The sequence below is a fragment of the Lygodium microphyllum genome, chromosome 30 (assembly GCF_053477565.2).
Source record: "Lygodium microphyllum isolate KBCC chromosome 30, Lygodium_microphyllum_v1.1.10, whole genome shotgun sequence".
NCBI classification, from domain to species: Eukaryota; Viridiplantae; Streptophyta; class Polypodiopsida; order Schizaeales; family Lygodiaceae; genus Lygodium; species Lygodium microphyllum.
The window spans coordinates 70,104,098-70,120,760 of record NC_141164.1 but is presented as its reverse complement, the minus strand read 5'-3'; positions in this window follow the sequence as shown (position 1 = coordinate 70,120,760).

Here is a 16,663-nt window from a genome sequence, read left to right as displayed (position 1 = left end):
CTATAACCTTATTACACATGAGCTAAGAGTTACTAGGGATGTTGTTCTTGATGAAATCAGTAAGTTGGTATAATAATGTGTAGAATACACTAGGTATTAATGAGCATGAGAGTGTGGTTGTGCAAAAAAAAAAAGTCAAGAGTCATAGACATTGACTAGACCACAAGAGTCTCTTGGTCATGGTTTTGTTGATAGACCTTGAAGGTGGTAGATTGAGGTCATAGATTACTTCACCAAGTACATCATAGATGTCAAGAAAAGGTAAGGAGAAAGTTAGGGACTCACCTATTGTGAAAAATGTATCATTAGGTTTCTCTCATGTTGATACTAATTCAGATGGCTCTAAGTAGAGCTTCGATAAGGATTTTGGGATTCTGTCTATTAAAACACCTAGTGTGTGGAAGGTAAAGAGGTTGCTAAAGCACCTGGTAGTGATCTAGGTCCACACATGTTAAGTAAAGTGAGAAAGCCAATGCAACAATTGATATATAATAGCTATTTAGCTCTTCACTATGCATATATGGCTAAGATTGTGCAGGATGTGGAATCTACTTGTTTTGAGGATGCAATGGGTAATGAGTGTTGAGATCGTGCTATGGATGAACATATGGCTACACTTATGGATAATGACATATGGGAGTTGTACTCTTATCTAAAGTCAAGAAAGCTATTGACTGCAAATGGGTTTACAAGGTTAAGCATAAGTCAAATAGATCTATTGTGCACTATAAGGCATGACTAGTTGCCAAAGGGTTTGCACAAACTCATGGTATTGATTATGAGGAGACTTTTGCTGTAGTGGCTAAAATGGCCATTATAAGGACTGTCATAGTAGTGGTTGCATCAAAAGGTTGAATCATGTATCAAATGGATGTAAAATTTTCCTTTTTGCACAGTATGAGGGCTTGAATTGCATCATCCACTTAGTACTTTTCTACCTTAGTACTTGTATGTATGTAGGCACATAGAATCAACATATGTAAAGTGACATTGGATGTTATATGATTTCACCTAAAAGGATGGTGCATGTCCTTGGCATTATCAGTTGTATGTTTTCAAATATTTTGGTCATGGAAATGAGAGATCTTTAGGACATCACTTAGATATGGTCTCTTATGTCTAATTTTATCAATCTATCTTTGTCTCTCGAAAACTAGTGCTGTCCGTGTCAATTTTTTCATTCAGGAATGGTTGTAGTGATAGTAATTTGATTAATATTTTTTAGGGAAGAATAAAAATCTTGGAGACATCTTGAGAAAGATTAAGAAGATCAAGTAGAAGAATATGTTGGTTGAAGATTATGCTTAGAAGTTTAAGAACCTGCTTAATAAGCTGGATATTGTAGATGCACCATCAGTAGAGACTTATTTTATTAAGGGTCTGAGGGGTCAAATTAGGAACCCAATAGCCAATGTGGAGCTTGGTCAGAATGATACATTAAATACCGTGATAAGAGCTACTATGAGGGTGGAGAGGAGGCTAGGCTATAAGGATGATTATTCCTCATATTTGGATTCCAATTCAGATTCAAATTTAGGATCAAAAAGTGATAGTGAGGATGAGGATAGTAAGTTAAGTTTAGAATTTAGAAGATGAATTTAGTGACTCTAATGATGAATATTCTAGCAAGAAGAAGCATAGAAAGAAAAATGAGAAATCAAGTTCAGCAAAGAGCAAGAAGAAGAAGGCAAAGGATAAAACCAAGAAAAAGAAAGAGGAGAGTAAATTGGATAAGGAGATTAAACAAAAGTTGAAAGACTTAGGTCTTTTTGAAACCAATAGGAAGGAAAAGTATTGTGAAATGTGCCAAAGGAATGGCCATGAAACCATCACTCATGGGTAGAATCCCAATGTTAGGATGGCACAACATATGCTAGTTATGTAGACTAGGCCAAGAGCTATGCATCCAGTTGTAGTCAATCAAGTTATTACTAGCACAATGCCGTAGAGACCCTTCAAAGGACCTATAAGAATGCCAGCAAGACAACCATGGGAAAATTTCCAGGCATAGCAACAAATTGCTCAAACAAGAGCATGCCATTATTGTGGAGGTCAAGGACACTTTATAGGGTAAAATTCTAAACTATGGGAAAGGCATAGGATTAAGAGAGGAATGCCAGTAGCAAGGACCCGCAATGATGGAAGACCTGCAAGAGCATCTCATCAACATCATCCATATGCCCCAGTTGCAACAATCCTCATAGAGTTACTTGGAGGAGGTTGTAGCCATTAGGTATCCTTAAGAATCAACAAATAAAAGTGGATGGCTTGAAGTTTAGGGTAAGTTTTGTTGTGCTAAGGATGTTAGAAATTGGGGATTCTTATAACATGCTCTCAGGCAGCCGTGGTTTAAACTGGCCAAATTGAGGCAAGATTGGGGGAATGATTATGTATGTATCCCTAGAGGACTCAAGGAGATTAGATTATCAACAATCAATAAGGTAAACTTGAAGAGTACTTCAAGACCTGTGGTAGCTCAAACTATCAACCTTGTAGATGAAGTGGAAGATAATGAGGAGGAACTATTCCTACAAGTAAATTATTTTGTGGTTCCAGTGTTTGATATAGATGTTGATAGTATTATTAAGGAGTATCACGATTATTCCATAAGTGATGAAAATGCAGTTTTGGAATAGCAAACTATTCAACTTGCATTAAAAAACTAGTCAGGATAGCATTCACGTAGCCTTCTTGAAGATTAGGAGCAGTTTAAATTTTAGGAGAGGTGAGGAAATGAGGAGCATAAAGTGATTCTGGACTCACGAACTACCCATCCCAAACTTGGATTAAAAGAGGAATCTGAAAATTAGTAGACAAAGGAGTCTCAGGGTATGGATAGCTCTGATGTGCTAGAACAGGAAGGATAGAAAGCCATTATTCAAGCTAAGCAAAGGTATAAGTACACTATGAGAAGATCTACAAGAGTGGGAGAGGATGAAGTACAGGAGGTCTTTGAGCTATATCTAGCAACTTTTATGAGGGTATTTATTGATGATTTTTGTGTCTTTAGCAATAGGAGGGAGGACTTGAAGCATCTTAGGTTATGCTTTGAAAGATGTAGGATATTTGGAATGTTTTTAAATCCTTTCAAGCCTGCTTTTGTAGCAAAGAGGGGAGTATTCTTGGCCCATATTCTATCTGAAGAAGGCATCGCTATAGATCCAATAAAGATAGTAGTTGTTAAGAAGGCCAAAGCTCCGACTAATGTGTAGGAAGTGATGAGATTTGTGGGTCAAGTGAAATGGCATAGTAGGTACTTAAGGTACTTGTCACATATTTGTTTTCCCTTTATCACTTTAACCAAGAAGGGTATGCAATATATCTGGAGGGAATATCAAGAAAAATCTTTTAGCATCCTCAAGAAAATGTTAGTGGTGGCTCCAATATTACAACCTCTTTATGCAACTCCTATAGCACCTTTGACGAGTATGTTGAAGAAGGAAGCTTTCTTTTAGGATATCATAACTTCTAATAGTAGCTTCATCAACCAATTAAAGGAACTACTTACTTGAGTCCTATTTTAGTTTGCCATGATTATTCAAAAGAGTTTACTATATAATGTGATGTTAGTAGGCAAGATATAGATTTTGTATTATTCCAAGAGCATGGTGTGATTGCCTTATAAAGGCACAATTGAAAGTTGCAAGCTAAGAAAAAAGGAGATGGAAATGCATGTATACAATCAAGAGATGTAGGCAATCCTTAATGCAATCAAGAAGTGGCATCACTATCTTTATGGCAACTAATTTAGAGTAAAGAGTGACTATAGAAACCTCAAGTATTTCCATTCACAATCCAATTCGACTCCTAAGCAATGGAGGTAGGTAGCTACATTATAAAATTATGATTTTGACATCACTCTTACTAGGGGCGAAGACAATGTGGTGATTGATTCTCTATCAAGGATTTAGGCATGCAAGATATATTTCATAACCAAGCTTCATAGTGATTGGGTTGAGGAGCTCCAAGAGGCCTACCTATTAGATGAAAAATTTAGCCATGTATTCCAAAAATCATAGCAAGGATTGATGAAGGAGATCTCCTAGTTTCAACTCAAGAATGGGTTCATATGGTCTCATTGCAAGATTTTCATTCCCTATACCTCTTATTTCAAGAAAAAGATAATGGAGAAAATACATTCTTTACACACAATCGGTCATTTAGGTGTATTCAAAACCTATGACAAAATCTTCAAATGTTTTCATTAGAAAGGCCTATGGAAGGATGTCAAAAATTTTGTCTCAAGATGTTGTCCATAAAATAAGGACGGTACTCTTAGTTTGGGTGATTTATTACAAACATTATTTATTCTCGAAGGTAAGTGGACACATATCATTTATGTAATGGTGAATAGACTCACCAAAGTAGGTCATTTTGTTTCCACAAAGACTGAATTTACACCATCACAAGTTGCAAGTCAATTAATGGAGCATATGTTTAAGTTGCATAGGGTATCACAAGTCATAGTCTATGATTGAGATACCAAGTTTATGACTAATCTTTTGTAAGTGATTTTCGACTCAATGGAGACAAAATTGAATCCATCTATAACACATCATCCCTAAACTGACGGTCAAATGGAATGGATGAATAAGTGAATTGAGACTTACTTACGACATTTTTTTTTATTACAACCATCATTTCCAAAGGCAAATGGAACACAAAAGTCATCCATAAACACTCGTAAAGATTTCCCAATGAAAGGGGCAAATATCTGGCTAACCCATCTTGAAAGCTGGCATATGCATTCATTAGACCAAAGGGCATTACTCTATAGCAAAAGCGTCCCCATGGGATAATGAACATTGTTTTCTTCTGATCTGAAAATATCCAAAGTATCCATTGCACACACTATAAAATTCATGACTAGCCACTTGATCCAAGATCTCATCTTGAAACGGAAGAGGATAGTAGTTCGAATGATTGCATCACTCGCTTACCTACAAACAAGAAGGGATGGAATAACATTTATGTAATAGTGGATAGACTCACCAAAGTAGATCATCTTATTCCCACAAAGACTAGGTTTACAACATCACAAGTTGCAAGTCAATCTATGAAGCATATGTTTAAATTGCATAGGCTACCACAAGTCATAGTTCATGACTAAGATACCAAGTTTATGAAGAGCAAATTTTTATAAGTGATTTTCAACTCAGTGGGGGGGGGGGGGGAAATGGAGTGGGGAGGGAGTGGGTAAATAAGTGGCTTGAGACCTACTTATGATATTTTTATTATGATTATTTTTATGATATACAATAGGTGTGGGATTCATGGATTCATTTGGCTAATTTTACCTATAATAACTCCACATATTGTCGCATGGGCATCTCTCTCTTTGAGGTTTTTGTACAAATATAGAGTGCAACTTCCTATGGTCGTGTTTGATGAGAAGATTAATCCTCGAGGAAACGAAGAATTAGAGAGTATGTGGTCAAGGCCCTACTTCAGAAGTGTGAAGTGAATCTTGGGAAAGCACATGATCAAATGAAGCTTTATGTTGATGAGAATCACCTAGAACTCCCTTCATCCACAAGGATTCACAATGTTTTTCATGTGAGTAAGCTCAAACCTTATATTGGATCCCAAATGGATTATGTGGAAAAACTATCATATATGGATAAAGAATGCGTGATTCAACACATTCCTCCAAAAATTCTAAGGTAGAGTGAGAAGAAGCTTAAAATGTGATCAATCTAGGAGTGTTTGGTCAAATGGCAAGGTGTTCCTCTTGAAGAAGCTTTTTGGAGACCAATAAACTATCTTGAGGAGTTTATTTACCTCAAAGATATTATTTTGGGTAAGGAATTGTCAAATTTGGCTCCTATTTTACTAGAGACTATTTTGACAACTCATTATTTTAAAACACTTTTCATCTTGAACTAATAACAAAAAAAATAAAGCTTATATAGACTAAAAGTACATGAAATAAGCTTTATTTTGGCATATGGCACATTTAATTCAAAGTAGTCTATAGAAAATTATTGCAATTTTATTATAACAAGGTTTGTAGTAGACAACATGCTATCTACTATCTATGAGAGTTTAATCATGATGATTTTATAGCCAAGTTTCTAGCTTTATGTTTTGAGATGGATGTATATATTATATACTTGATCTTTGACTCTAAATCCAATTCAATTTCTTTCGATTTTTCTAGACTTTAGATTCTTGAAATGCTAAAATAAAATAGTACTCTGTCATCTCCATTATTTAGAGCCATTAATTGCAATAAATTCTTTTTTTAATTAATTGAAAGCAAAAAACATTGGGTTGGGATGGATTGTAAAGAAGTGGAAACACATTATTATTTTGGAAAAAATAAGTTTAAAGACCTGTTACACTTGCATGGTGTAAAAATTAGGCTTATTTTTTTCACCATTCAACAATAATCAAAGTCTCTTATATCTTCAAGCTTTCTTGTAGCAGTTTCCATGGTTTCCTTCACATTCTTTCTTTTCATTTTGTTTTTTTTTTGTCTTCTTTTTCTCTCACTTCTTCTAGTCTTCTTTCTCCTCTTTCTCTATCTTTTGCTATTTTTCTCTCTTCTCTTGACCAGCCTTCTCTCTACTTATTCAACGCGATCGGCATCACTCCCCCGCTTCTTTTATTAAGGGTCTCATTCATGATGGCAAACTTATAGTATTGTCTATATGTCATGGTCACGACCTTAAGAACTATGGCCATCAAGCTCAGGCTACCATAACGAAACATTGCTCTATTCTACGCCTATCTTTCATTTTTATTGTTATATAAATTCAATATTTCAGCCTCTTATCTAAACTCCATCTGTGTGTGTGGCAACATTTAATAGTTTAACATTTCAAGGCTAAGCTTGGTTAACACAAAATTAATCTCAAATTTTTTTAGAAAATTGATTTTGAAGGTATGCATGAGTTGTATTCTAATCACTTACTATTTTGCCTTGTTATTTTAATGCATGGCAACTTATCTTGCAATTTGTCTTGTACTAATGAAATATTCTAGCCCCATTTGTGTTTCATTGTTAGATGATGTAAATTTTTCTATTTACAATTATACTAGTATTCGTTCTTCCCCTAACCCATGCTAACCATGAAAGTGTAATTGATGTGCATGGAACGATATAATATTATGTAGAGTTTGGCTATTTTGGCATAATGATATTAGTACTACAACATGTGCAAATTGCAACAAATAGTTTGTATTATTGTATCATGCTTAGAATTTTCATGGGCTTCTAACCCAATCCATGTATGGTCACGAGAGCGGAGCAGAGCAAAGAAGAGAAGAGTGGAGTGGAGTCGAGTAGAGTAGAGTAAGATGAGCTTGCTTCAACCCCGAGTGGCATGTGGCACTGCATGTCCGGGAAGAGGGTCGCCAAAAGAGACCATGGCAATAGAGGAGAGTAGAGTGGAGTAGAGCAGAGCATAGCATAGCATTGCAAAGCAGAGGAGGTTAAGCAAGTTCAGGAGATGAAGATGAGCTTGCTTCAACCCTGAGTGGCATGTGGCACTGCATGTGAGTAGAGTAGAGTAGAGTAGAGTAGAGTAGAGGAGAGGAGAGGAGAGGAGAGGAGAGGAGAGGAGGTTAAGATGAGCTTGCTTCAACCCCGAGTGGGATGTGGCACTGCATGTCTGAGAAGAGAGTCGCCAAAAGAGACCATAACAAGATTGCCGCATGTCTTTTCTTGGCGACGGAGTTTCGACCCACTTGCATGGCTAGTCCTCCTAATATGCCCAGACCCTTTTCAGTTTGACTTGCCATTTCTCCCCTTTTCAGTTTCCCCCTCTTTCTTAGGCGGAACTCAAATTTATCATATCTCTTTCTCTGCTTCTTCTTTCCTGACGAAATTATACAGCCTCATTGTTGCTTGCCCTATCCGCAACTTGTGAAATTTCATTTCCTCTACACGAACACAAAGTGAGTTTCACATGTTTTATGAGAGCAGAGCTTGTTCTACCAAAGCCCTAAGATTTTCTTCACAAAACTTTATAGCTATATTGTTCTCGTCCATGGATGTTCTATGGTAAAGTTTTATCTCATTTGGACAAAACTTGTGCAAGTTATGTGCATTCTCTGACATGTAATTTCTTTTGTTGTGGTACTCTAGGAGTCTCTTATAGTCAAAAACAATGATCTTTTAAACACTCAACTTCTTCTTCAACATCTTACGGTTTCTCTGTAAAGAAAGTTACATGTATGTTGTCTTGATTTTTTACTGCTTCATAGTTAAATTTTATCTCGTTTGGACAAAATGTATGCAAGTTACATGCATACTGAGCATTGCTTTGTTTTTTAACTCCAAGAGTCTCCGAGAGTGGAGAACAATGAGTTTTTAAAAACTCAACTTCTTCAACATCTTTGGGGTTCTTTATTTTGCAAAGAGAGCCACAGGTATATTGTCATTTTTTTCTACTGCTCCATGGTTAAGTTTCAACTCATTTGGACAAAGCCTATCTAAGTTATATGTATGCTTTAACCCAAGATATCTTTTGTTTTTTTACTCTAGGAATTTGTTAGTGAAGGAACAATGGTCTTGTTATAAGTCAACTTCTTGTTTAACATCTCTAGGCTTCTTTGTGAAAAGAATTAAAAGTACAATGTTTTTTTTTAATTTCTCCATTTAAATTTCATTTCATTTGGAGATAACATTTGCAAATTACACATGTTGATAGGTAACTTTTCTATTTGGTTATTATAGATATTTTCATGGAGGAAAAACATCAGTAACATGCAATGGAGATCTTCAATAGGAAAGATAATGGCGGTAATTGGATTTGTGATAAGTACTATAAGTTGGTTTGGATTTTAATACACCCAAGTACTCGAGGGAGTTTCAAGGTCAGGTGTAAGGATGTTGCAAACCCCAACAAACATTGGAAAGGTAGAATTTTAGAGTTCAGAAAAGTGTTTAATGGAATAAATACAGTAATAGAAGTGATGATCCAGCATGTTTATATGCACAAACAAATCTCTGTACACGATGAGAACTATATTGCAAATTATAAACAAAAAAGTAAGTTTTTAAATTTTATCATAGTTTATCCTTTTGCATTAGAGTTATTTTTTAAAATCTTTGCAGTGTTCTAATTCAATCTTGTTTTACTGAGACAGCTCTATATCCATCAACTTTGCATCAATGGCAAAATGTGGAATGTTTGACCGGCAAGATACATGTATATCCATCAACTTTGCATCAATGGCAAAATGTGGAATGTTTGACCGGCAAGATACATGTTGAAGACATAGGTTCTTTGATCTATGATAATAACTCTACAAGTCAACTTGCAACTCAAAAAATATTTTTTTATACTTAATTGTATGTAGTAGAAAGCCAGAGATTGTAGCATGTCCCATTGCTGCCACTATCTAATGGTGAATGGTTGATTGTTGGTAGCTTGGAGTTGTCAGGAGCATGTAAGTCCAATATAAAATTTGACATCAATAGTGCTATGAAACCCACCACATGCTCCAAAGATGTGCATCTTAGTTGGTTTATTCCATTCTCATTGTTTGTACATTTATTTGGTTCATGTGATCTTATGAAGAAAATAAAGATTACTTATCAATGCAAGTGTCCATCCTGGAATGGATGAGTCAGCTCTTGGGTGAGTCTTGGTAAGTCAAAAGAACACATTTTGATAAGATGATTGAATATAGGGTCAACCAATCTGATCTCACATTCATGTAAATCTTTTTTACTACATTACATGCCTTGAGTTAATTGACATAGGTCTTGCTTAGATGAATTGTTGTGTTAGTCACATTTACTTACCATTATTTTTGTTTTTATTACAGGTATTTCATCACTAGAAAAACTCTATGGATTTGCTTTCGATATAGAATATGGCGGCTTTTGCAAAGGGAGTGGATCAGCTTGGATCAAGATACCCAAGATAAGACACATATAGCTCTCATAGATGTGGTTATCTTATGAAATGGTCATAATCCTTTTCTGGTCAGCACAAAGAGCCATTGGCCCATTTCTTTTCTGAGACAAAAAATCCAATTATTGTCCAATGAGCCCCTCTGCAACTTTTATTTCAAGTTAGATAATAGAAAAGTCAGGATTCCTAGTGAGCAATCCATGACATGTAAACAATGTGCTTCTCCACATATCCTTGAGATAGTGGAACAATTGTAAAAAAAAATTAATAAAGAATGAATGCAAAATTTTTTTAAACTTCTGAGTACTTTCAATTTTGATCATCTTAGTTTACTGTGATCCAAGCGTACGATAATATATATTGTAATTAGTCAATCGTGCTAGTTAAAATCATAATTAAATTGCAGGCTGGAGTTCTATAATCTATGCAATATTGTCTTTGCATAATGAAATATTGTAGCTCAGCTCTTCTACTAGTTTCTTAAATTTAAATATTAAATTGGATCCAAAGGGATTTTGAAGGTCTTTTATATTTCTTTTCTTAAAAATTTTCAATATTTTCTCTAGTTGGACTTGAATATACTCAGTGATCCAAGTACATTCGAGAATATAATAATGTAGAACGAAGTGTTTGTCTGTAGTATGAGTAATTTAAACGATGACTTTAAAGTATTGAAATAAAGAAACTAAGGTAAGAGTTTTAATTTGAAACTTTAGGGTTAAAAAGGAACCCCACAAGAAGTGGATACCCTAGGGTTCACAAGAAAGCACAACATGAGGACAAATAAGAGGAAGAGGCAGGAACAAGTTTTGAGATGGGACCTTAAGAGGAAGAACTTGTCCCACTGCCCCCATCCCCAAGACCAGAAGAGCAGCAACAAGTGGACACCTGTGCAACAAGGAAGGTTGCACTTAAAAGAAAGAGATAATAGATGGTAGAGTAAGCACGCATGAGGTTGAACACTCAACCAACTGTAGTGCCAACAATACCTATCCCACCAAGCCAAGATGACTTTGCAGCAAGCTTTAATGCTGAACTCATAATCTGGGAGCAACAAGAGAGTGCTCGTAAGCCCTTCGACTTTAATTTCCTCATGAGGAAAGACCTCTGGGATCTCTTTGAAGATGATGAAGGTGATGCAGATGGTGGAAAAGAAGACTTAGAAAGCAAGATCCTTGTAGTAGCTCCACCAAAAAAGCAAAAGAATGGAAGAATATGAATAAGAAGGCACTAGGCATCATTGTCTAGGGACTAAGTGATGATGTGCTACATCATATCTCAGGCATCAGAGATGCTAGAACTGACAGGATCTTTGGTACCCAAGCAAAGAATTCAAAGGTAAAATTACTCATAAAGTTTTATAAACTAGATATAAAAGATAGTACGTCCATGACCATACACATTAACAAGTTCAAGAGCCTAAAAACCCAGCTTACAACTCTGAAGAAGACTATTGATGAAGATGAAGCAATAGTTGTACTGCTTGCAAGTGTAAATAAGGATCCATTTGAGAATCTTGTGTCCACCCTAAGTAATTTTACAAGTCTCTCACTTAAAGATATTGAGCACTCACTACTTGATGGAGAAAGCAAAGTTAAAAGCAAGGATGCAAAGGAACACACCACCAACAACATTCTCTTATACACGAAGGGCACTTATGGAGCAAGAGGCCGTGGTCGATGTCAAGGACTTAGCACCAACAACAACAAGGATCAGATTATATGTCATTACTCTGGCAAGACTTGCCATATAGCTAGTGAATGTTTCCACAAGAAAAGAGTATAGCACATGTAGAATGATCACCACTAGAACCAATTCATGAATGAAAAAGAAGAAGAAGAAGATGTTTCCGCTATCATCAATAACTCCTCTACATATTGTTCTACAAAATATTCAATGTATCTTTCATATGTTTTTCCCTTAGTGGATTTTCTTTGTAAAAACCCTTTCCAAAGATGTAAAGTTTCAAGCTTTAACTTGACTAGGCTGCCTATGAGCTAGTCTCTTGGGCCATGTCACCATGTAGGGGAGGCAAAAGCCAGCAAGTATAGAGACTCATCATTTGAGGGGGGGGCATTGAGAAATAGGCAAATGATGTATGCTCCAGGAAGAGATGTCCTGAATCCCATATGCACAGTGAGGAGAGTGGAACAACCCAACTTTTATAAAGCATTGTACTTGATTATCACTTTTAGAATGATGAATACAATATCATGATGCTTTCCTCTTTTAGTTAGTGTCATTTTCAGTCCAATACACAGGATTGTCTTTATGAGTCCAAGATTCCAACCTCAAACCTAATTCACTTGTGTAACAGTTGTTTACTCATTGTCCATGTCAACATGAATTTAGTCTTCATCTTCCAACCTCCATAGCTCCTGCCATGCTCCAGATCCGAGACTTTAACAATTACAACCATGATTTTACAAAATCTCTTTGGAAGCTACATTCCGTATATGTTTTAGTACACCCCTATCGTTGTTGATCTCCGCAAGGACTATCCTTTCATCGTCAAAAGAACCTCACTATCCGTAAATCCATGTCGGGTGATGGTGACTCTCCTTGCATGCACTACTGCATAGATCGAGTCGTCTCAGAACAAGGCAATGAGATAATCTTTAGCAGCTTCTTGTAGTGCAAGGAGGGCCTAGGTAGTCTATCGATTGGGTTGTTGCAAGCATGATCCATCTGGAAAGTGCCTCATGTTGTTCTTAATCAATATGCAGTCCATAATCTCCCGCACCAGCTTCTAGAATGGAGCCTTTGGTATCAAGAGGTGTGTGGTCTTCTGGTAATGGTGGATATTGCAAAAAGCCAATGTGCCTGGCCTCCATCGACGCTTGTGATGCTGATATAGTGGTGGTGCTGGGGGAGGTGGCCTATGCATGGGATTTCTAGGGGGTATCTCTAGGCCACTTGCTTGGTGCGTACCATGTTTTCTAGGAGAGAAAACTCAAAACTCAAAAGTGAAATGTGTAAAATGAGGTGAAACTTTAAACTTATAGCCAAACTTTTTAAAAATCCTTAAACTTGAATCAATGTATCTAGGCTTTGGAAAAATATGACTAGTGATCTGATTGACATGAAATTTTACCTGTGGACTCCTCTAGGACACATCAACTATCCAAAAAAAAGGCCCCATCAGAAGCCTCTGGGACACCATTTTGGAGGCTCACCTAGGCGCAAGCATCTGTATAGGTGTCCTAGAGGCTTCTGATGGGGCTAATTTTTTAATATCCATGCGTCTTTATGATGACCGACATATGGATGAAGCTTCACTAGATTTCAATTTATAAAATTGATGGCTCAATCATTTTTTAAAAATGCATTAACTAGATTATACTTCACTGATAACAAAAAAACTCACCACCTAGTGTGCACAATTGCATATTAAATGTGTTGTCAACCTACGTGAAACATTGGAAACTTAAAAATTTACAAAAAATAATTCATGGGTCAAATGGAATATTGCATATCGGATATAGTGTTGCCAAACCGCTAAATACAGTAAAGATATAGTGCATTGACGCATGTACAATTGATCATTGATGTGTGCGTGATTGCGCATTGAATTTATTAGCAATGAGACTACTTTCAAAATTGGAAACTTGAAAATATGCACAATGCAAATCATGGTCAAAATACAATATCACATATCGGATTTGGCAATACGAAACCATGAAATACATGGTAGATAGTGCATCACACCAAGTACAACTAGAGCTAGGTAAAATTTAGCTCCATTTTGCAAGCCACTGCTATCAACAAATACTTGAAGGTCTACTGGAAAGATAACCCAAAACTAAGATCCTTACAACCCCAATCGACAACCAAACTTGAGCTAAAAACATAGATCCAGTTACAAGGTAGCTTCTCAAAGCATATTGTTGACAGTAAGATGAAATGCATCCTTGTTGTTGCAGATCCTACGAACAAAAACCATATCTATGGGCTTAATAGTGATATGTCAGGCATGAATGGCTAAAAGTTGACAATCACTTATTAGATCAATCAAGTAACTTTCAGTTGCTTCTTGGAGAGCAAGCAAGGCTTGGCTTGACCATCATCGCCCCACATTCTTTGCCTGGTTCCTTGAAAAGAGCTTGTGATGATGCCCTAACTGCAGATCTTGTAGTATTTCCTGCACCAACCTAGAGAATGATGCCTTAGTAATAATCAAGTTGGCACGCTTCTGGAATTTCCTTATCTCACGTAGTGCAACTGTGCCTGGTCTCCATCTTTGCTTCTTATGTGTTGGAGGATGTGTATTACCAGCTGGAGCAGTAGTGAGAGGTGGAGTAACTGGAGCATGTGGACCACCATTTCTGAACAATGGCAAACCATCATTATTGACTACACTAGGGCCACCATTGTTGACCACAGACACCGCCACCATTATTAGCTACAATAGGGCCACTGTTGTCGGCTACCAAGGGACATTTGTCACTCACAGTACTACGAAAATTTTAAACTTATTGTGGTGTAAATAAAATTTAAAATTATCGTTTCTTTTTGTTTCTCCACCCCATATTTGCCTCTCTCTGTCTCCTACCACCCCCCTCATGCCCCCCTCTCTCTAGGCTAGTGAATGTTCCAAGGTTTGAAATTTTCATATCTTTGTCTTAGGATTTCGAAATTGATTTTTCATAATTAAAAAACATAGTTTGAAATCAACTTTGAAAAACATAGCGACAACCTTCGAAATTTTAAACAAAATTTGCAAGGCATATCATGTGAAAGATAGGAGTATTGATGTGTCATATCCTTAGTATATGTGCTCTCTCATGGACTCTAAATGCATCAAAATTATTATCTTTATCTAGGTCTCCATTTGTTACCATCTTTCTCTTGGGTTGCCAACCATTCTGTGTGGCATTGTCTAGCTGCGTTATTTTCATACCTTGCTTTTCTCACTTCATATATTGTCCTACTTATAAATTATGCTTGAGAGGTTTTGGACTTCTTTTCTTTTTCCTCGTATCGTATCTCTAATCTCCTATACCACCATTGTAATAATTGCCTCATAGAATTGGAATCATTGATGCCACCTCCATGATTAATTGCCTTTTGAAAAGCACAGCGAGCTTGCCAGTGAGATCATTCCATGCCTTGAGTTGACCATACTGCCAAACTTCCTTGATCTGCAAAGTATGGACCATATGCTTCAAGTATATGTTGCACAAGAAGAGAGATTAGAAATACAAACTAATTCGAAATGATGATTTTTTTTTTGTAGTGGTGACAATACTAGCCATGTAGTGTGTTATGCTTTTTGTAGTCCATGCCTCCACCATGGACTTATGAAATTTAGCAATTGTGTCTTTAAATGTATTGCATCACCATCCCTAAACCTCAACTTTTATAAGAGAGCTGCTAATCTATCTAGGTGTATCCACAGTTCTTCCTTCGCAATCCTCGTTCGTCCCCCATTACTCCAATCCGAAACATCAAGGTGCAACTTTTTCCATGCTTCATACTTCTATGGTTGTTTTACAAGTATATTGCCTTCCTCATCTCAAGGTGGAGATATAAACTTCCTTGCCTTGGGTCCGCCAAAGCATGGTTTACAAGGGATATTTCCACTCTTGCCTGATTTTTTCTCGTCCTTTTTTATTTCTACTTGGCCCCCATGCAATCCAACTTCAAAGAGGACTTATTCTACCTTCTTGCATGTAGCATCAGTTTCTTCTGACACGGGCTGTATTTCCAAAATAGAGCGCTAGTTTGGATCCACAAGAACCAGCCTTCCATTTATCATGACTTTTGATCACATGTTGGAGCACCTTGTTGTTTCCTGCCTTAGCAAGCCATTCTTTCTTTCCATCTTTCCCTTTCTTCCTAGTATGCATGCAGTATATGCACAGAAATTTTGCATTCACTGCATTTGATAAACCAAATATACACTTCAATGTTTTCAAATCACCTGTAAGATGCCATTCAACTTGATAGTCCCCGAAAGCCTCAATGTGTAAAATTGCTCCATTATTTTGCTATTGAATAACACTAGTATATTAGTGAGGTTAAAAAAAACTTCAAGTACTTCATGGTCCTCCTTTGGTACACCAAATGCTACAAGCCACCATATTTCATTCTCTAATTGTGCACTGAAGTATAAAGAATGGTTTTCATCGATGTTTGGATCTAATGCTTGATTCATAAGTGTTATACTCACACATTCAAGTTTTTTCCCCTTAATAATCTCACTCTCATCAAGTTTGAGGACAAACTTAAGCTTGCCTCTATATTCTTCCATAGACATATTGTAGAACTTGACCATAGCAACGTGAACCCTACATATATCCAATACAAAGTTGTTGGATGCATTCAATACAAATGCAACTTCTTTGGAACCATACTTCAATATGTGTGTGTTTTTCAGATGCATTGGCTCACCAATTAATTCTAAAACTTTCTCATTTAGTTATTTTTGAGCCTTCTTCACGTGAAATGGTTTTGGCATAGGCATTACTTGCTTAGTTTTGAAGACTTGCTTAAAACCTATATCCAATTGTTGATAGAGCATACTGTATGACTCAAAACTCATTCCCACCTTGTCACATAATCCTTGAGCATCTGTAGCAGTAAACAAGTTGCTCACAACCCTAAGATGTTCACTTGTGGCACCATCTACAATGTCCCTGAATTTACAATTGTCCAATGCATTTTTTACCATATCCTTGCTTAGGACTTTGGCAATAGTATCATTCTCTACATGAGGGAATATATTTCTCATTGTAGCAAATTGAGCATATATCCATCTATGATCTTGTCCACTTCCTTTGGTTAACTGATGA